At 44.4% G+C, this 22711-nt stretch overlaps 1 non-coding gene and 1 pseudogene across 1 annotated transcript; both read right to left on the minus strand.

Annotated features, from left to right (window-relative positions):
- Positions 1–2123: 2123 nt before the first annotated feature.
- On the minus strand, positions 2124–5501 carry LOC149168356 (25S ribosomal RNA). Its single transcript, XR_016259999.1, has one exon. It is a non-coding gene; the product is annotated as a 25S ribosomal RNA (ribosomal RNA).
- A 247-nt stretch (positions 5502–5748) lies between these two features.
- Positions 5749–5902, minus strand: LOC149168357 (5.8S ribosomal RNA; annotated as a pseudogene).
- Between the last annotated feature and the right edge of the window lie 16809 nt (positions 5903–22711).

Consider the following 22711-nt stretch of genomic DNA (forward strand, 5'->3'; position numbering starts at 1 on the left):
ACCCATCGTGCAATTATCAAGGGCGTGCGCCCTGCCCAACATGACGCACCCGCTATGAGTGTGCCCATCACCGTCGTGCATAAGAGAATGCCGAGCCTAGTCTTCACATATAACTAAATGCTCACCCGAGTCGCATATAGCCAAATGCGGGCACCCGTACTACAAGTTTAGTCTTTCGTCTCTCTAAGACACTCTCGACTCGAATACCTGACACCCCAGCCCCCCCCCGTACGTGGTAGAGGTTTCCGATGTGATGGGACATGGAAACCCTAGATTTTGTGCACTTGGGAAACTGTCATCATGGCGGGGCAGGGAAACCCTGCTTTCCCCATACTTGGATGACTCCCGTCATAATGAGGCATGGAAACCCCAAGTTCTAGAGATAGACTAGGCAAGCGGTTTCCACCCCGCCGCGAAACGGAAATGACGAGTTTATAAGAATTGGGTGGTTCTTCATCATTCTACAACATGGAAACCATGAGTTCCATAAACTTGGGGGATTTCGGCTGTATTGCGACATGGAAACCCAAGTTCCCCACACCAGGGCCATGGTTTTTGCCCAGGCAGGAGATGGAGACCCTAGAGGTTCCCATAATTAGGCGGTTTCCCTCATGCCATGAAACAAAAGCCTCCAAGTTCCACAGGCTTCAGCAGCTCTCTGTCATTCCACAACATGGAAACCCGAGTTCCATGCACCGATGTCATAGTTTCTGTCATGGCCGGACATGGAAGACCTCAAGTTTCCCATAATTGGGCGGTTTCCATCATGCCATAGAATTGAAAGCCTCGTGTTCGGTGGACTTGGGTGGTCGTTCCCTATCGCGCGATGACATGGAAACCTGAAGCTCCCCAAACTTAGGCTATCATTCCCTATCATGCGATGAAATGGAAACCCAAAGCTCCCCAGAATTGGGCGATAGTTTTAGCCATGGCGCGAGCAACATGGGAACCTTGCATTTCCCAGACTTGTGTAGCAATTTTTGTTGTGACACGAAATGGAAACCCCATGTGTCCACTGACTTGGGTAGTAGTTTCCATCACGCCTGGAAATGGACACCTTGAGTTCCCTGGAATTTGGTGGCTTTTCGTCACCCCATGACATGGAAATCTAAAGTTCCACAGACTCTCGAGCGATTCACGGTGTGCCGCGACATGGAAACCCCAGGTTTCCTAGACTTGGGTGGTTTCCATCGGTGATTCCAGCCACGTCACAACATGGAAACTGCAAGTTCCCAAGACTTGGGTAGTAGTTTTGAAACACCAAAAGTTCCCCAGACTTGCGAGCTAGTTTGCATCGTCATGGAAACCCCAAGTTTCCCAGACTTGTGAGCTGGTTTGCATCGTCATGGAAACCCCAAGTTCCCTGCATTGGGGCATTGTTGAAAACCCCGCATTTCCATTGTGTTGTAAAATGTGGAAACGCGGCACGACATGGAAACCCCACGTTTCCCAAGCTCGGGCACTAGGGCGTGACATGGAAACCCCAAGTTTCCCCATGCTTGGGCGTCACTGGTTTCAATCATGGCGCGACATGGAAACCCCAAGTTTCCTAGGCTTGGGTACCAGGGTGCGACATGGAAACTCCAAGTTTCCCCAGGCTTGGGCGCTGCCAGTTTCAGTCGTAGCGCAACATGGAAACCCCAAGTTTCCCTTGGTTTGGGCGACGGGGCACGACTTGGAAACCCCAAATTTTGGGTGCGACGTGGAAGCCCCAAATTTTAGGCACCAGGTGGAAACCCAAAATTTTGGGCACGACATGGAAACCCCAAATTTTTTGTGCTGGGAAGAAGCCCCAAATTTAGGCACTAGGTGGAAACCCCAAATTTTGGGTGCCAGGCGTGGCACGAAAACCCCAATTTTTCCCATGCTTGGGCACCCTTTTCGTCGCAATGTGGAAACCCCAAATTTTGGGTGTCGGGGTGCGACATGGAAACACCAAAATTTTGGGTGCCTGAGCACGACATGGAAACCCCAATTTTCTAGGGCTTCAGCTTCTTTTTTGTCATGGTGTGGAAACCCCAAATTTCCCGCACTCAACCAATAAAAAATTATTATTTAGAGGAAGAGGCAAAGGTGCGAGAGTGGGAGGGTTTTCTTGATTTATTTGTGATAAGAGTGAACGTATGAATCGAGGCAACCAAGGGCTAAATCTCAGTGGTTTATGGCAGCAAGGTCACTCTTCCACTTACAATACCCCATCGCGTATTTAAGTCATCTGCAAAGGATTCTTCTCAATAACCATTTGGAATTGAACTTCAAAGTTGCCCCGGCCGAGATGCTTCATATTCGTTCTTTGCAAATGACACAGGCCCCTGGGGGTGACAAAGTGATGCCCCTACTGCAGGTCGAGATATAGTTGAGGAGTGACACACAACGCTTCTAGCATGGATTCTGACTTAGAGGTGTTCAGTCATAATTTGACACACGGTAGCTTCATGCCACTAGCTTTCCAACCAAGAGCAATGACCAATTGTGTGAATCAATGGTTCCTCTCGTACTAAGTTGAATAACTATTGTGGTGCAGTTCATCAGTAGGGTAAAACTAACCTATCTCACGACAGTCGAAACCCAGCTCACATTTCCTATTGGTGGGTGAACAATCTAACACTTGGTGAATTCTGTTTCACAATGATAGGAAGAGTCGACATCGAAGGATCAAAAAGCAATGTCGCTATGAATGTTTGGCTATCACAAGCCATTTATCCCTATGGTAACCTTTCTGACACCTCTAGCTTCAAATTCCAAAAATCTAAAGGATCGATAGGCCACGCTTTCATGGTTTCTATTCATACTGAAAATCAAAATCAAATGAGCTTTTACCCTTTTGTTCCACATGATACTTCTGTTCTCGTTGAGCTCATCTTATGACACCTACGTTATCTTTTAACAAATGTGCTACCCCAGCCAAACTCCCCACCTGACAATGTCTTTTGCCTGGATCGACCAACCGAAATGTGCCTTAAGGCCAAAAAAATGGGTAGTTCCCTGCCTCCGCCCCATGGAATAAGTAAAATAACATTAAAAGTATTGGTATTTCACTTGCACCAAAAACGACTCCCACTTAGTCTACACCTATCAAGTCATTTCACAAAGTCGGACTAGAGTCAAGCTCAAAAGGGTCTTCTTTCCCTGCCGATTCTGCCAAGCGCATTCCCTTGGTTTTGGTTTCACTAAATAGTAGATAGGGCTAGTGGGAATCTCATTAATCCATTCATGTGTTTCACTAATTAGATGACGAGGCATTTGGCTACCTTAAGAGAGTCATAGTTTCTCCCTCCATTTACCTGCGCTTGGTTGAATTTCTTCACTTTGATATTCAAAGCACTGGGAAGAAATCACATTGTGTCAGCATCTGTAGGGACCATCACAATGATTTGTTTTAATTAAACAGTCAGATTCCCCTTGTTCATACCATTTCTAAGTCAACTATTCACCGCCTAGGGAAAAACCCCCAACAGGGAGCATTCTATGCCCATAGCCCAATCGACACGAGACTGCCTGCCTCGCATCGAGAGCAGCTCGGGCAGACTGTCGATAGCCCACAAGTTGAGGGCACAGACCCCTAGGCCCATCCCTCAGAGCCAATCCTTTTCCCAAAGTTACAAATTTGTTTTGCTGACTTCCCTTACCTACATTGTTCTACTGACTAGAGGTTGTTCACCTTGGAGACCTGATGTGGTTATGAGTATGACCGGGCATGAACGGTACTCGACCCTCCATATTTTCAAGGGCCACTGAGGGTGCATCGAACACTGCAAGGCGTGTAGTTCTCTTCCATCTACTAGACCCTATCTCTGGGTGAACCGATTATAGGGTGGGAAAGTTGTTAAAAATAAAAGATAACTCTTCCCGGGGCCCCTGATGACGTCTCCAAATTTCCTAACATTGTTGCCTGCTACCATGTCCCAGTTCATGAATATTAACCTAATTCCCTTTTGATGCTAATGTAGAGTGAACCCTTGATACAAGGCTTCCCCATCTCTTAGGATAGACTAACCCATGTCCAAGTGTTGTTCACATGGAACCTTTGCCTACTTCAGTCTTCAAAGTTCTCATTTGAATATTTGCTACTACCACCAAGATCTACACCCAAGGTTGATCCACCCAAACTCATGCCTGAGGTTTATCAAGAAATTGCTCCGATGGTAGAGTATAGGTTGCATGCTTCAGCACCATCCATTTTCAGGGCTAGTTGATTTGGCAGGTGAGTTGTTACACACTCCCTAGAGTTTTTCGACTTCCATGACCACCATCCTACTATCTTAATCAAACAACACCCTTTGTGGGATCTAGGTTAGTATGCAATTCGGCATCGTAACTTGACTTTTGGTTCATCCCGCGTCATCAATTTTGCTTACCAAAAATGACCCACTTGGAGCTCTTGAATCCACGGCACAGCTCAATGGAGCAGCCGCACCCTCTTACCTTTTTAATGTTTGAGAATAGGTCAAGGGTGTTATGCCCTCGATGCCTCTAATCATTTGCTTTACCCGATAGAACTTGCATGCGAGCTCTATATATCCTGAGGGAAACTTCGGAGGAAACCGGCTACTAGATGGTTCGATTAGTCTTTCACCCCTATACCCAAGTTAGATGAATGATTTGCACGTCAGTATCACTACGAGCCTCCACCAGAGTTTCCTTTGGCTTCACCCTGTTCAGGCATAGTTCACCATCTTTCGGGTCCCAACAGGTGTGCTCACACTCGAACCCTTCGCATAAGCTCAATCTTGGTCTATTATGCACCCCCCTAGAGAGGGGATCTCGCACGTCAGCTTCCCTGGGCCTCGCAGGTTTTCAAACCCACCAACTCTCACACATGTTAGACTCCTTGGTCTGTGTTTCAAGATGAGTTAAATGGAAAGCCTTCCAACCAAAACCATGAGTGTGCAAGTGCACACGACCCACCACAAGGGCACACACTTCGTTCCTCAACCACTGCAACAGCAAACCAACAGGTAGTAATCCACCCGTGCTTGTGATGATGCAACAACTTGTGTTGGTTTGCACCTCAAGTCGAGTGGCGGACCAGCCTAAGACATTCCACATCCGACTGAGACGCATCAACAACCTCCATCCACTTCCCTCCCGACAATTTCAAGAACTCTTTAACTCTCTTTTCAAAGTCCTTTTCATCTTTCCCTCATGGTACTTGTTTACTATCGGTCTCTCGCCTGAATTTAGCCTTGGACAAAATTTACCACCCAATTAGGGCTGCATTACCAAACAAACCTACTCGCCAAAAATGCCTCGTGATGCGGCAGGTTCCCCGGCTTGATGGGGCTCTCACCCTCTCAGGCTCCCCCTTCCAAGGGACTTGGCCCAGGTCTGCTGCTGAGGACACTTCTACAGACTACAATTCAGGCAACGCTTCCACCTGATTTTCATGCTGGGCTCTTCCTGGTTTGCTCACCGCTACTAGGGAAATCCTTGTAAGTTTCTTTTCATACCCTTAATTATATGTTTAAACTCAGCGGGTGTTCTCTCTTGAGCTGAGGTCACAAAATTGGAGCTAAATCTGCCCTACCTCATGGAAGGACATGAGAGAGAAAAGCAAGTTCGAGCGATGCCACACAAATCCTGCATCAGCTAACGTCGACTACCCTTCCAAGGGGACAAGATCACCGCTCGCTGATGCATGCCATGAAACATCGCTTGAGGTATTTCAGCCAACGACATTACATTGGGCATGGACGAAAAACTCCACTGCTCCCTAACATATTGCACGGAGTGTGATTGAATGGGATGCGACACGCAGACAAACGTGCCCTCGACCAAGGCCTTGAGTGTAAATTGCACTCAAAAACTCGATGATTCATGGGATTCTACAATTCACACTAAGTGTTTAATTTCGCTACGTTCTTCATCATAACAAGAGCCAAGATATCCATTTCCGAGAGTCGTTTCCACGTATTACCGAAAAATCTGCCACAACACTGAATAGGGGCACCCCCCACAACAAATGTAAGGCTAAGGGCCAAAAGGAGGAAGGGAAGAAAAACACATGAAATAAAGAGAAACAAAGGTGTCTACCCCCCTCACAGGAGGAGGCTCAAATAGAGAACAATCTCCCTGAGCCCCACGCCCTCATAAAAGGGGGGGAAATGAATGGAACATCAATCGAGAAGGACTAGGGTGGCCACCCCAGGAGCTTGCACTGCTTTTAATCCTTCCCGAACACCAGTCCACAACAATTCCCCTTTTCTTCATAAAGCAAGGGACTGAAAGGAAGAAGGGAAGAAAACAAGGTGAAAGAAATAGAGATCAAACGTGGCTATCGGCTCACAAGGGGAGGCTCAAATAAAGCACAAGCCTCCCAAGCCTCATGGCTTCGCAAAAAGGGGGGAATTGAAGGGGATAACAATAGAGAAGGACTAGGTTGGCCACCTCGGGAGCTCACATTGTGTTTCATCCTTCCCGAACACCAATCCACAATAATCCCACCTTTTCTTTGTAAAGCTAGGGGCCAAAAGGAAGAAGGGAAGAAAACAACATGAAAGAAACGGATATCAACTGTGGCTACTAGCTCACAAGGGGAGGCTTCAAACAAATAACAAGCATCCCCAACCTTGTGCCTTGGCAAAAAGGGGGGAACTGCAGGGGACGATGATCGAGAAGGACTAGGGTGGCCACCCCTAGAACTCGCACTGCTTTTCATCCTTCCTGAACACCAATCCACAACAATCCCACCTTTTCTCTGTAAAGCCAAGGGCCAAAAGCAATAAGGGAAGAAAACAACATGAAAGCAAGAGATATCAAATGTGGCTACCAGCTCACAAGAGGAGGCTCAAACAGAGAACAAGCTTCCCAAACCCCGTGCCTTCGCAAAAAGGGGGGAACTGCAAGGGACGGTGATCGAGAAGGACTAGGGTGGACACCCCAGGAACTCACACTACTTTTTGTCCTTCCCGAACACCAATCCACAACAATCCCACCTCTTCTCCATAAAGCTAGGGGCAAAAGGAAGAAGGGAAGAAAACAACACAAAAGAAACAAAGATCCCAAGAAAAGAGAGAAGCTCAACAGCACGCTGAGTAGATGTCCGCTAACCAAAAAGAATTCAAACAAGGAACCCAATCAAAAAACATCCCACCTCTTCACACCCTCCCACATACATTACAGCATAACACCCTTTATAGCTTACAACATCACAAACAACAATCAAACAACCAAGCAAATAAATCACAACCTAAACTTTACCACTAGAAAAGAAAAGGGTCATGATGAGACCAGTGTTTGGAGCATGTTACTGAGAGGTAAACAACCCCATGGCCCAGCACAAGGCTTCAAACAACAAATAGACAACTAATAACAAACCCACCTCGCTATTGCACCCCTCCGTGTACAAAACACCCAACAACCTATCCAACGAGAAAGTTAACGGGGGTCAAGAATCAAACTCCAAAGTGGAGTTGTCACAGGCCGACACTCAATCCTGGAGAAATCCACGGGAAAATAATACATCAATGGTGCAAGGCCACTAAAGAGAGGGACGCCCGCAAAGCAAACACCACGAAAAAAAGAAATGACCAAGTCCCACAAAAAACCCACAATCCAAAGGGAGGAATAAAGACACAACCCACTACTTCTTTTTTCCTTAGAAGGGGAGTGTGTTATAGACATTTTTGTGCCTTACAACATAGAGCATGAAATGTCAATAATCTAAGGGATCCAAAGTCCCTAAACATGTTGTTCTTACCCTTAGAGGAACAAGGTCAGCAAACCACAGCACTACAGTTCAGTTCTCCACTGAAAAACACTCAAAAACAGGTCAATTTTGGATCAAAGCAGCTGCTCCACTAGGCATCTGCGCTGCATAGCAGGTACAACAAAGGCTACCTGCTATGCATAGTAGGTAGAACAAAGGCTACCTACGCTGGGCATACTTGGACATGTGGAGGAATCTTTTTCTCAAAGTGCCAGTGCCCAGGAAGCTTCTAAAAAGACACTTGATCATAAGATTCGCCTAATGATGAGTTAAGAGCTTCTAAAACTCCAAGTGGAAGGCAGAAACTCTGAGTGAAGGACTGAAGAACAACTGGAGTTGAAGAGGACAACAAGTCACACATCAAGATGACTTACCTTCACTCCAAAACTCTATATAAGGATCCCATCCCATGGGATCTGGAGGCCGGAATTTAGCGCGAAGAATTGCTGTTGGTTTACAGTTGTGAGCATTGGGTGATTGCTTGAGGGAGGTGAAGAAGAGATTTCTCTCCGTCGGGAAGGTGATGCTGGATTGGACCTCTCATGGTTGTATCACCGCCTGAACCTTACTTCCATATATTAATAAAGCATTTGAGGTTCTTCTATTCGCATGTGTTTCAATAGTGTATTGTCTTACTTGCGTCTTTGATTTATGCTAATCCTTGAATCAGTTATGCATGCATGCTTCTTGTAGTTTCCTTTCTTTGTCTTGTTTGCAGGATCTCGTGTAGATGGGCCCGTGAAAAGACTTGGAGCTGGAAGCAAGCGGCAATCAAAGGAGGTTGGATCGACCATTTGCACAAGACATCGGTAAGTGGATCTCTCCCTTTTATCTCTTGCATGTCATAAAGAAGAAACTTTAGATAGCTTTGCTTTCAGTTGTTGCTAAGGAACTGTCACCCTTAGAGTGGGTTAGGGTCATTCCGAGTTGGATACTTTCCCCCACAACAGACTGGCGACTCCGCTGGGGATCATGTCTTGTTGGTAGCTTGTGTTTCTTGCTATTCATTTCTTAAACAAAAGAGTACTGAATCGAAAACTGCATTCGAGTTCTTCGAATGCAAAGTAGAGGGCAGCTACTCTAGCCCAGTGCTGGGCATGTTTATGATTTGAAGAGCTGATCCACAAGGACTCTTTTTAGCTCTTTGTGATAGTGTTCATCTTCCTTTAATCATCCTCTAGAGTATACTTGACTGATAGCAACTGATTTGGCCAAAAACCGTTGATTTTTGAGCAAACTGTGACCCGGAATCTGAGAGAGACGAGAGTTGTCTCAATCAGTGCAGCTGCAACAAAGGCTACCTGCACTGCATCGCAGGTCTCGAAGGGGCTACCTGCGCTGCATTGCAAGTTGACAGTGCAGTACCTGCGCTGATCCAGTTTTTCCTTGTGCAACTGGGATTCCCCACTGTCTGTTGCCCAGTTTTCAATATTGTTTTTGCAACCTGTTGTCAACCTGTATACCCAGCTGAAACCACTTCTCTTTGCCTTCATTCCACCTCAGTTGTATGAAGAAACTGTGATTTTTCTTATTGTATTTCTTGCTGTCATTCACAGTTTCCCATAGCGAAAGCAAACTAGTCTTGCTATGACCTCTTGAATCTAGACCTGTGAGAAAGTGTCGTTGTGATTCTAAGAGCTAGTTTATTGTTGTTCATAGCTGCTTGAGCATTTGCTTTCATTATATGGTTCGAATCTCAATATTTCTTGTGATTGAAACGAGTAAATCTTAAGGTGTTCTTTTTATTATTGGACAATACTTGTTTGTTTTCGCTTGAAATTGAATTCGAAATCGTACAACAGCTTTCTTTTTGTCATACACCAAACATTAAGAAAGAAGAAAAGAAATACTTGCATTGTGCATGTGCATTTTGACAGTTTTCATGTCGATTTAGGAAAAGTGCATCAGTGTGTGCTCTATGATCTATTTGAAAAGATGATGTCTTTCTTTTCCTTCAGTAGTTAAGGTTTTCATAAGTTGAAAGAATTGAAAAAGCTTGCTTATCATTCTTAGACTGCATTTAGGAGTTGTATCATACATCACGTGGCGATCCATAAAGGCAAACTGCTAAGCAAGATCAACCTAAAAAGAACTGAATTTATCTAACAACACTTTGAAACATAACGAAACACAGTAGAGGTCTAGGTAGAGACATGAACCGGCGTCGTTAAACATAGTGACTGTCGATCTCTACGAAGGTGGGTGATTCCTCCTGAGGGACGATAGCACTAATACGGACTTGTGCCCCCGCGTCGCGTATATTGGGGGACCCCTATAGGAACAAAGCCTTTATCCATAGGAAGCCGTGTCGGCCGCCCTACTGATCGCGATGCAGTGAACACAGCATTCACGAAGATCGACCACTCGTACCGTAAAACGTATTCTGTGGTTTCGCGAAAGGTTTGACACACCCTTGCCTAGAACTCCAGAGTAGTTTCTTTTGGCCTTTTTCAAACTCTATAATTGAAAAAGTCCATCCGAGCATTTGTCACTTCGGGCTCGTTAATACATCGAAGGAGACTAGAGTCATCTTTAGCTTTTTCTCGACTCTTAAAAAGTGAAAAAGCAAGTTGTGTCTTAAAAAGCGTCGTCATATAAAATTCATTCTAAACGGAACATAATCACCCCTGATTCCTACGTTGATCTTAAAGTTGAGAACATGGAACACACCAACAAAGGGATTCCACATGATGGGACCCCTAGCCCTTTCTCCTCTTGGGGAGAAGTTGGTGCGCCCCACATGGCCACATTGTCACTTCCAGGGCTGACAATTGGCCTGCCAGTTTGGCTATTCTCAACCGCTGTAGTTCAGACCACCACGGTTCCTGAACAGTCGAGTCAACAGTTAGACCAGTCTAGAGCTACCCTCCAGCCTTCCACTTCTTATGAGCCTTCCTCCGATCCTTCTTCTTCGAAAGGTCAAGCCGCCAAAAGCGGAGCTCCCATAGAAAAGAAGAAGGAAAAGAAGAAGAAAGAAAAGAAGCAGAAGGAGCCAAAGGCGCCTGGGGGCAAGCAAAAGGCATCTAACGAAAACCCACACACAGCACAGACCGGGCCCAAATCGCCATGTGTCATATGTAGAGGAGACCACCTCCACCGCGATTGTCCCAGTATTCCCCGAATACTAAGGGACTGGTCCCCTCGTTTGCACGATTCGGAAGCGTCAACCTCTGACAACCAGGTTGAATGCTTACCGTCGACCAGCGAAAGTGAAGGTCCCAGACGACGAAGGGGAATGAGATTCCCCTGCGAACTGTGTGAAGGCAATCACACCCTTCGCCGTTGTCCCTTTTTAGACGAAGCAAAGAGAGTTTTGGAAGATCAACCGGTTGCACCGGTGCTACTTCCTCCTGGATATAAAAAAACTCGCGCCAAGTCCTTCGTTGGTCGAAAATACAGTTGTCCCGCTCATAGGGCCAGCTGAAGTGTCAGTCGCTGAAAGTGGACCTACTGAATCCGGACCGGACAAAAGTCCAAAGGTCGAAACGGCAGTTGACCCGGTTCTCCCCTCAGAAGTTTCATCTTCAAATACCACAGTCACTGAGGATTCATCTTCAGTTGACACCCCTACCGAAGAGAATAAGGATGACACCGTCCATATTCTTTTCGTCAACACCGATTCTGATGGACATCAGGGCAAAGCGCCCACTCCTTTATCACAGGAAGGAGCATCGTCAGGATCATATCCGGCCGTATATTCGGTCCCACCACCAAGCAACCTAGTTGCGTCCTTTGATTGGAACCAACTGGGCAGACCCCGGTTACCAGCCAGTATACCATTTAGAATTATAGTCCAAATATACAAAATGGTGATGGCTGGAACTATCATTGATGAAGGGGCGTCTGTGAGTATCCTGTCCTCTATTGCTTGGAAAGCACTGGGTTGCCCGGCGCTTTTGCCTGAGACAAAGCGTCTCTCGGGTTTTGACAGGGGAACCAGTCGACCATTAGGGATTCTACCTAATGTGCCTATTACATTGAAAGGGAAGGCCATCAAGATGAATTTGATGGTCGTCCAAGGACCCTTGGATTATAACCTACTCCTTGGACGAGACTACATATATTGCATGAAAGCAATAGTCTCCTCACTCTTTCGAATAATGTGTTTTCCATACGAAGGAAGAATGGTCAAGCTCGTAGACCAACTTTCATTTCCGGGATCACGCATCGCAAATAGTCACATACCTTCCCTGAATGGTCTATTTGATCAATTTGATCAAGAAAGGTCTCTACCTCCGGTACTTCTTCCTGATGAAGGCGAGTGATTCAGGAAAGGAAGGCCGGAACCCAGGGGGCATGCATCCTGGTCTGCTCTGGAGGCAGAAAAAACCTTGGGTGTAAAGTAGAATTTCCGCGGGAGAATATGACTAGTCCGTACCCCGTCCCCTCCTTCATCTTTGTGAATCTTCCTCTGAGCCATCCTCTTCGAAAGGAAGAAGAAGGACAAGAAGACAAAGAGAGACTGGGAATCTCAGAAGGGGCTGTTAGGAGTAGGGTTGTTCTAGAATAGGATTCTTCTGTCAAGGTTACTTGTTTGACAAAGGTCATTCACCTTTGTCTAGATAGGTAGGCTCTACCAAAGAAGGGGATCCGTTTGCGGCGGCGAGTAGTAACCATCTTTGGGTAAAAGGCAAGCCTCACCCATTAAAACAAATGTTTTAGAGGATAAGTAGGGGCAGCCTCCAAAGAAAAAGATTCTATTGCTGCAACAAGTTGTAACCATCTTTGTGTACCATAATGATAGACATCACCGAAGAAAGTTTCTGTTTAAAAGAATTAACGGGACAATCTTTGGGTAACCAGAAAGATGTAGGCCTCTCCCGGTAAAACAAATGTTTTACCTGCAAATTGAGGGGTAACCTTGAAATTAGACTTACACCTGGGGGCATGCAAACCTCTTGGAATGCAAGCTCGGGCGGATTTTTAGTTTTAGGTAGGACTAACCCCGATAACCCTTAGATAAGCCGATACCCGGCTTGCACAAAGAGAGGATATGGAGCATAGCGTAGGGAGATGAAGCTCCTTAAAAAATAGGAATCTTCCATGAGACCTTCCGACTTTATGACTGGTAAAAACGAGCAGTTTTGGCAAAGTTCATGCTCGTTAAAAAATAAACGCAAGATCCGAGCAGTTTTAATGCGGAAATTCATGCTCGTTAAAAAATAAACGTAAGCTTGTGAGCAAGCTTTCCCCCAGAGTTCAAGCTCATTCAGAAAAAATGAACCGGTAAATAACCATTTGAGACCGTAAATCCATCAGCCATAAAAGCCTTGGTCGTGTTTGTGCACCGTCACCTCCACTTGTCATTTGGCCGATCATTCACATCCACTTGATTGTTTACCTAATTTGAGGAACAGTTGCGAAGAGTGATTTCACCTAGCCATCCTTGTAATACTGCCGTGATTGGAAAATTCCAACCTGTACCTGGAATCTGCTGCTATCCCTGTTTATCACTCGTTCCTCAAAAGACGAGTCTTCTTTGAGCTCTTTTCACTGACTCGTAAAATATGAAAAGTTTGCTGAGTTTTGGCCTTCTAGCTCGTTAAAAGGACCGGAGGAGCTATCCCTCCTCTAGATTTTAATCTTTTTGGACCTGAGGGATTATTGCACAAAAAGATCGAGCGCTTGTCTATTTCGGCTCGATAAAGATATCGAACATTCATCCCTTCTGTATTGTTTTATACTTTTTCGGACTTAAGGGATTAGATGACGAAAAAGGACCCCTGGAGTCCACTTTATGTACCCTTTTCAGACTCTCTAAAAATGAAAAGGACCGAGTTGTCTTTGTCGTTGGGCTCGTTAAAAATATTAGATAGCGACAAACTTGTCTTTAGACGAGAACGAGTTTCCCTATCGCTAAGCTCATTAAAAACATAGCGATGGGCTTGCCTGAAGGGCAGGTTATAGATCAAGCATATGTTATCCTCCTCAAGCTTGTCAAAAAATAAAGAGGTACTGGTCAGAAATGACTGGGGAAAAATTGGGAAGAACCTCAAAGCTTAATGGTAGCAAGTCGCTCCTGAACATGACACTTTTGCCTCCGTAAATATTGGGTTGGGTTATTATCATTCACCGGTCCCTTCACCATGGTCTCGCCACACCATCCATACATGGGGTAATGCTACCGATCCATCACATCAGTGTCGTTATATGTTCAAGAGATGTCATTCAGAAAGTGTCAACCGGGTCCCATCCACTACCGTACATCATCTTTCATCCTTCCATGACCGCCACCCTGAATCATATTTCACAGATCGTTTTCACCAATCATCACTAGCTCCGTTCCGTGTCACTGATGTGGGATTCATTAAGACCCTCCTTTGAAGGATCACTTCTTGTCGACATCAGCTCATTATCCAAGAAGTTGATCTAGGAACACCCCCTCAGTACTTTGAAGCTTGCATGCCTCAATGGCAAGTTTCTCACTCCCGGCGATAGGTATACATTAATGACCTTCGACCGGGAGACTTTGCATGGTGTTCGACGTCAGATCCTATATTCACACCACATGAATTGTGCTGTAGTACCTTGAGGGTCATCATCATTATCGGTGATTCCTCTCGTGCTTGTTAACAGTTTACATTATTGACTGGTAATCAAGCGATGTCTTTCCATGTTCGACTTCAAGAAATTCTCACATGGATCTACTTGTACTAAAGTGAAGATCGGATAAGTTTGAAGACCCTGGATCTAGTTTCATCCATCCGGGCTGCGATATATATTCAGGAGATAAAAACATAGACATGTGCAGTAGATGATCATCCTACTAAAAGGATGATAATTAAAAGCAGAGAATTATCGGTCTATTATCAGACGATCGTCTGTTTATGTACAGCAAATGTATTTATAAAGCTGAGCATGGGAAATGCCCGCCTCAGCTAGATCATGAAAAGAAAGTATGAAAAGATAATGTATTGTATTGTATTTTGTTACAGGTCACCTCACGGCGATTGAATGAACTTCGGATCCTCCTAATAAAGCATTTCACCCGATAAACGACCTCATACTTTAGGGGGCAACTGTTATAGACATTTTTGTGCCTTACAGCATAGAGCATGAAATGTCAATAATCTAAGGGATCCAAAGTCCCTAAACATGTTGTTCTTACCCTTAGAGGAACAAGGTCAGCAAACCACAGCACTACAGTTCAGTTCTCCACTGAAAAACACTCAAAAACAGGTCAATTTTGGATCAAAGCAGCTGCTCCACTAGGCATCTGCGCTGCATAGCAGGTACAACAAAGGCTACCTGCTATGCATAGCAGGTAGAACAAAGGCTACCTGCGCTGGGCGTACTTGGACATGTGGAGGAATCTTTTTCTCAAAGTGCCAGTGCCCAGGAAGCTTCTAAAAAGACACTTGATCATAAGATTCTCCTAATGATAAGTTAAGAGCTTCTAAAACTCCAAGTGGAAGGCAGAAACTCTGAGTGAAGGACTGAAGAACAACTGGAGTTGAAGAGGACAACAAGTCACACATCAAGATGACTTACCTTCACTCCAAAACTCTATATAAGGATCTCATCCCATGGGATCTGGAGGCCGGAATTTAGTGCGAAGAATTGCTGTTGGTTTACAGTTGTGAGCATTGGGTGATTGCTTGAGGGAGGTGAAGAAGAGATTTCTCTCCGTCGGGAAGGTGATGCTGGATTGGACCTCTCATGGTTGTATCACCGCCTGAACCTTACTTCCATATATTAATAAAGCATTTGAGGTTCTTCTATTCGCATGTGTTTCAATAGTGTATTTTCTTACTTGCGTCTTTGATTTATGCTAATCCTTGAATCAGTTATGCATGCATGCTTCTTGTAGTTTCCTTTCTTTGTCTTGTTTGCAGGATCTCGTGTAGCTGGGCCCGTGAAAAGACTTGGAGCTGGAAGCAAGCGGCAATCAAAGGAGATTGGATCGACCATTTGCGCAAGACATCGGTAAGTGGATCTCTCCCTTTTATCTCTTGCATGTCATAAAGAAGAAACTTTAGATAGCTTTGCTTTCAGCTGTTGCTAAGGAACTGTCACCCTTAGAGTGGGTTAGGGTCATTCCGAGTTGGATACTTTCCCCCACAACAGAGTGGCTCAAGAGAGGATGAGGAATTTCCTCGACGGCAAAGGCACGAGGTAAGATTGCCACCCTCAAGCCCATTGGAAGGGAAAATTGCGATCTCGATGGAGCTCAGACCGGGGGGGGTTTCATTACCTGGATACCCAACCCTTCTACGAAGGCATATAGAGGAACGATCGGGAGGACTAGGGTGGTCAGCCCAACGGGTTGAGCCACTCTTCATCCATCCCATACTGACCCCACCCAAACAATTTCCCCTCACGGAAGGTTTGAGATACTAGGCGCGCATACAACCACTCCCTCAACCCAACCACCAGAAAAAAAGCTCACTCAAGCAACACATCAACCACCGTCGCCTTTTCGAGAGAACCAACTATGGAAGCCCACACCCTTGGCCCATGCCTTCCAACAAACAAAAGACTGAGCACCGCCACTATGAATGAGTCTAAATTTATCCATCGTATTTCCCAAGCACCTCAACTGCAGCAACCATGCCCGACCGAACAGATTGTCAGAAGGGCTCCCAAGAAACAAGCTTCCGAACCCCCTACAGAAACACATTGGGGGAAAGAAAAACAAAGGATGGGTGGGACAAGCACAAGCATGGCTTGCAAGCACACACATGAAAAAACAAGCGTTACCTCAAGACAAGCAACCAACAATGTTCCCGCCAAACACCAAACCCACTCCCCTAGAGACACACCACACAGTCCCACATTGCAATCAAAACCCAACCAACCCGAACCAAAAAATAAAACCCCTGCTATCAATGATCCTACCACAGGTTCACCTACAGTAACCTTGTTACGACTTCTCCTTCCTCTAAATGCCCCCAACTCAATGATAAATATATATATATATATATATATATATATATATATATATATATATATATATATATTTATTTATTTATTTTCTTGAATAAATACAAATATCAAAAGTACATTTATGAAGACCGAACCTAGTTACACTTTCTTCAGCACTCCGTCTTAACTAGGGAGGTATTCATAACTCATTACAAGGTGCTTCACTATTTTTCAATATCGAATAATTCACATAAGAGAAATTGGATTGGCAACCCATCTGTTATAGCATCAACATTGTTCATAACAAGGCCTTGACTAACAAATTTATCTCTCATAAGATTAGAGCACAATGTTGGTGAGGCCAATGGCTTATAAACACCTTAGTCATTGTCTCTCAAGGTACATACCCACCCAGGTGTTCCCTGAGTATGACCTTCTAGGAAAATTCTTGTCTTGGGTTCCTAGCCCTCAAATAATATCGCTCCTCTTTCCTACTCTTATCTTGGATGCCCTACACATCCTCAAAGAGCATCAGATGCCAGATGATTACCCAATCCTCCCATTCTTTCTTGCCAAGTGAAGACAAGAATGTTGTGTCTATCTCTTCCCCTTGATTGAGGAAGACATGCCCAAGTTTCCTTTGACAAGGAACTTGCCCAAGCTCCTTTGTAGTTGGGAACTTGTTAGAACTCCCTCTTAGCTAGGGAATTGTCCATTCATCAATAGTGTCTTCTTCATGGGCCCTTCAGCTGCTTGATCTCCTTCATTCCTTCGATGTCATGAAGTCTTTGTTTGAACTTCTTCTTGGCATGGTACCAACCATCAATCACTTTACCTCCTAGTTTGTCATGTCATTTCTCCCTTCATGGAAAGTGGCCTTCTTTATATATATCAAGTCCTTTTTGTCATCTAGCTACTCCTTTGTCATCTTGTCTATCCTTCATAATACTTATCACGTGGATGCTTAGTTGTACTTGCTTGTTCCCATACTTTGATTTAGTGGCCCTTCATGAATTCATCGTGATATTGCTTCAACATCAAGTGGTGCTTTTGTTGGATGGCCTCTGCATCATGACATATTTGTAGAATTGAATCGGTTATCTGCACCTTACTATCTCCAAAGCCTTCATAGGTGTCAAAGGTCCTTTGATATTTTTTTTCCTTTGTCAGAGTTGCCATGCTTTCTTTCGAGAGATGTTGAGGAATCTTTTCAAATAGTTATACTTTGTGACCATGATGTCCTTCACATGATTGATCTCTTTCTTCATTTGCTTCTTCTTGGATTGATTAGTCAACCAACTTATACTCCTTATGGGAGCACTTCTTCATGTTGACCTTTACTCCATTGTAGTACATGCCTCTAAGTATATCGTTGGCGAATGAGATCCTTTTATTATTGATCATGATTCTAGAAATTTTCCCATGACCCAATATATATGATGACATGACTTAAACTTTGATGCATACATACCTCATCTTGATTATGCTTTTATCATCTCAGCTTTATTTGATAGTTCTCCTTGATTGGTATAGCCTTTCTTGCTTCATCTGCTCTTGTTTGTATATCATCCTTTCTTACATCCCATAAATGGGATTCCCAATGAGACATCCACCCCCTTATGTATGAACCTTATTTTGAAGATTCTGTCAGAGGATCTTGAAGACCCTTACCTTGCAAGTGTTTCTTGCTTTGATGATGGAGGCCTTCTAAGAATTTTGATCATGATCAATCATTTTTTCATTGTGGATGAGACCCTATAATAGGTATGCTCCTTCTATGTGAATATCTTTAGCTATATCTACACCATGCTCCTATATTCTAGAAGATATCTTTAAACATACAATTTCTTCTATTTCTATATGCTCCTATACTACTCAAAACTTTGAAACAAGACTCTAAGCAAAGAGGTTGACTTAGTCATAGGAGGATCTTCCTTCTTTTGCTTCTTGTCGTCTTCTTTCACTTCTTGAGTTACATGAGCTTCTTCCCTTTTTCTCTTGTTGTTGTTGTCCTTCTTAAGTTTAGGACAATCCCTTTTGTAGCATCCATATTCTTGGCATCCAAATAATTAGATTTTGGACATGTAGTGGTCCCAACCAATTTGTTACTTTCCTTGCAAAAAGACATTGAGGTATACTGAGTAGGGGACATACACTTACTTGATAGAGTTTGAGATGTAGTGAACTTGCTTTCTTCTTGAAGACTTGATGGCTTGCCTTCCTTAGATCTTGATGTTCTTCAAGTTGCTTTCTTCAAATGGACTTGCTTGATGACTTGACTCATAGTGCCTTTCATTTTTCAAGATGGTGTAGCTTGATGTAGGTCCCTCTTTGATTTGTTCTTCTTGTAGGTGCCTTTATACAAGGTGTTTCTTCTTGCTTTGTAGTCTTCCATGATGAATGATAGATGGTAGACCTTCTTGTCCATGATGTGATTGAGACTTCCTGGCTTGATGCTTCAACCTTGTGGATGTTCTTGAGATTCCCTTTCCTTGATGTGTCACCTTAGCTCTGATAGAACGTTGAAGAATATGGGGCAATGGGGTATAGCAGGATTCTTCTAGACTTGATAACAATTTGTGAAGCTCTTTTACAATTTATCTTGTTATCTTAATCTTCTTCTCTTTTTATTAATGCATATGTGTTTACTTCATCAAACTGGTGCCAAAAACATAAGAACAAGAACACAAGATGTTGACCATCTACCAGGGCAAAACCTCTCTCTCTTAGAGAGGAAAACCATTTCGTAAATTTATCTTATTGAAGCTTCTTATTGGTCATTGCAAAGCCCTAGACATTTGACAAGAATATCCTCGAAGGACAAGTCAAGTCCTCCCTCGTCTCTGCACTTTGTTTCTTTGGCACTTCGTTCCCTGGCACTGTGTCCTTCTTTCAACTTTTGACAGTCCTTGGTGGACTAGCTCTAGAAGAGGCTCCAACCTTTGATCCTTAGAGAGATCCTTTACCAATGAAGAAACCTTCATTCTCTTGACCAATTGAGCCTTTTTCTTGATGTGAGGTTGCAAAGTTGATGTACACCAAGTTTACTACACCTGGGGTGATTTCCATCGTGACGAGACATGGAAACCCCAAATTTCCTTCACTTGGGAGGCTTTCGACAAGGTAGGAAATGGAATGCTGAGGTTCCTCACAATTTGGTGACTTTTTTCGAGGAGGGACTGGGAGACTCCATGTCACGCCCCTATCCTAGTGGTAGTATTTCAACCACACATAAGCGGGTGCAGCACTACCGTACTTTTTCCTTTTACCAAAACTTGAGTACACAGTTTACGGCTACTTCAACACTCAGTCAATTTTCCAAAAAGTGTTCTTAACAATGTTGCAAAAATAACTTACCATCAATTTATCTTCTTCAATTATTCTTTCAACCCATCATGTCGTGTGGTCATGTTGCACTGCCCGCAGCCTGCATGACACAACTCCACACCTGAACTATGAACCTGTCCACCCAACTTTTCGTTCTGCGGCACACAAACTTTGCCCGTCAGTGTGGTCCATAGTGAGGGCGCATGGCCTACACGCAGTGCGACCTGCCTACCTGGTCGGTAACCTGCCCTGCTCTACCTGTCCGCACTACCAAGTCTGACCCGCCCACTGTAATCTGCCCACCGGTGCAGCCCTCTTACCCACGTCCTTCTCTTCCTTCTGTTTTCACCCAACTCCTTCCTTCACACTTGTTCTGCGATGTGGAAGTCTGAGTTCAATGTCCCTTCATCAAATGCCATCCTCCTTACTTATACGCATCCTTTCACCCAAGGGTTGTGTCTCTCAGGGATAACAAGGGTCAGCTCCATCAACATGCATGCTTAGCTGACCTCCCACATAACCTCGACACACACCATTCCAACGAGCTGCCTTGCCCATTCATGTGCATCATCACACCCATGGGTCGGCTCCAACAATTAGTGGATTACACTCATCGCTTCACATCGCACACCTGCCCGTGTCCTAACTCATCCACACATGGTCACCTCTTTAATCCGGGCACCCAACAAGGGTTGCCCACGTGCCTTCTTTCGGTGACTCGCCCATCATGCACTTCTCAAGGGACATGCACCTTGCCCAACACGGTGCACCCATCACCGTTGTGCATAAGAGAATGCTAAGCGTAGTCTTCGCATATAATTGAATGCTCACCCGAGTCGCATATAATTGAACATGGGCGCCCGTACTATGAGTTTAGTCTTTATACTCTCTAAGGCACTCCTAACTCAAATACCTGACACCCCAGGCCCCTCTTGTACATGGTAGAGGTTTTTGGCGCGATGGGACATGGAAAACCTAGATTTCGTGCACTTGGGTAGCTGTCGTCACAGTGGGGCAGGGAAGCCTTGCTTTCGCCGCACTTGGACAGCTCCTTTCACAATGAGGCATGGAAACCCCAAGTTCCAGAGACAGACCAGGCAAGCGATTTCCACCCCACCGCAAAATGGAAACCTCAAGTTCGTAAGACTTGGGTAGTTCTTCATCATTCCGGAACATGGAAACCATGAGTTCCATAAACTTTGGGATTTCGATCGTGTTGTGGCATGGAAACCCAACTTCCCTGCACCAGGGTCACGATTTTCGCCCCAGCGGGAGATGGAGACCCCAAAGTTTCCTGGAATTAGGCGGTTTCCCTCATGCCAAAAACAGAAGCCCCCGGCCCGGGTTCCACGGACTGGGGTGGTTCTCTATCATTTTGAGGAATGGAAACCCGAGTTCCCTGCACCGAGGTCGTAGTTTCTGTCATGGTGGGACATGGAAGACCCTGAGTTTCCCATAATTGGGCAGCTTCTGTCATGCCACAAAATGGAAAATCCTATGTTCGGTAGACTTGGGCGGTCATTCCTTGTCGCGCAATTGTCGGTCGGATAAATCGTTCTTTTGGACAAGACCGATCTCTCTAGTATCAACTGATATCTAGCGACAAGCAGAACAAGCAAATCTACCTTTCTCTAAATATTGCGATTTGTAAATAAAAACCAAGAGGTGTTTTAGACCCTACCTTAAGTCCAACGCTAGTTTGTGGAAGCCACATTTCGACTGTGCAAATGAGTTTCCTTTTAAAGAACCTACAAACACAAACAAGAACACATCAAATAACGCTTGCATAGCCAGTATAATAAATCATATTCATCATGGTGATCAAGTAATCCATGAAATAAACCATAAGAGACACCTTATTGAGAAAAATAAACTAGATTGTATTAACTTTAAGCAAAGAAGAACTTTACAACCTTGGTGCCTTAATGTTTTACAAGCTCCTTCGAGGATCCAAGCAAGAATCTCCTCTACTTTTACAAGCTTCACACTCTTCCCAATGAGATCAAAAGGTATGTAATCTCTCCTCTCAAGCTCAATTAGGAAGTCTAAATTCCAACAACATTTGCCCTCAAAAATATTTAGCTTTCAACCTCTCTAGTAACCAGCCCAATGCCTCATTTTATAGTGCAGAGGAAGGAAGTTACCAGGTCCACCTTCAAAGGGATAGAGTCCTCCTTCAAAGGGATAAGCTCCTCACATTAAGGGGTTAGCTCCTTTAGTTATGGGATGCATGAACAACTAAGGAGCGAACTTGCCACCTCAAGATTCCCTCTAGAAGCTTCCAAAAATAACCAAAAGTGAGTTTTTAAGAATGTACTTGCGCCTTTTTGAATTTTACAGGGGTCCACACCCATTACACAGAAACAGAGCGGGCATGTCTGCAGGGAACATGACCAGGGGGTGCAGGACCGTAGGTAATGCTAAGAGAAAGTACGGAACTAGAGTTTTAGAGATTTTAAAGGACTTTCTCTCATTTTTCAAGGCTTGACATGAAGAGATGAGGTTTAAGACTTGCATAGGAGGAAAGTATGAGTGGTGATAGACTCACACTGATTGTAGAATTTCATGGTGACAATATTTTATGCAATAGATTGCCCCCTAAAGTGCAAAGTTTGTAATAGATAGTATTTTTCATCTAGGAAGAGTGAATTAATTTATCATTTCGAGGATCATCTTATGGAGAGCCTGGTTGGAACCTATAAAAACATTCAATACAAAATATATATATGTGATTATATCACCGCTGAGGTAGGCATTCCCATACTCAAATAAAAACTTACTAGAAAACTAACTAAACTGCTGTGATATAGG

The sequence above is a fragment of the Pinus tabuliformis genome, chromosome 4_2 (assembly GCF_031772625.1).
Source record: "Pinus tabuliformis cultivar Carrire ecotype Pingquan chromosome 4_2, CPIR1, whole genome shotgun sequence".
Lineage (NCBI taxonomy): Eukaryota > Viridiplantae > Streptophyta > Pinopsida > Pinales > Pinaceae > Pinus > Pinus tabuliformis.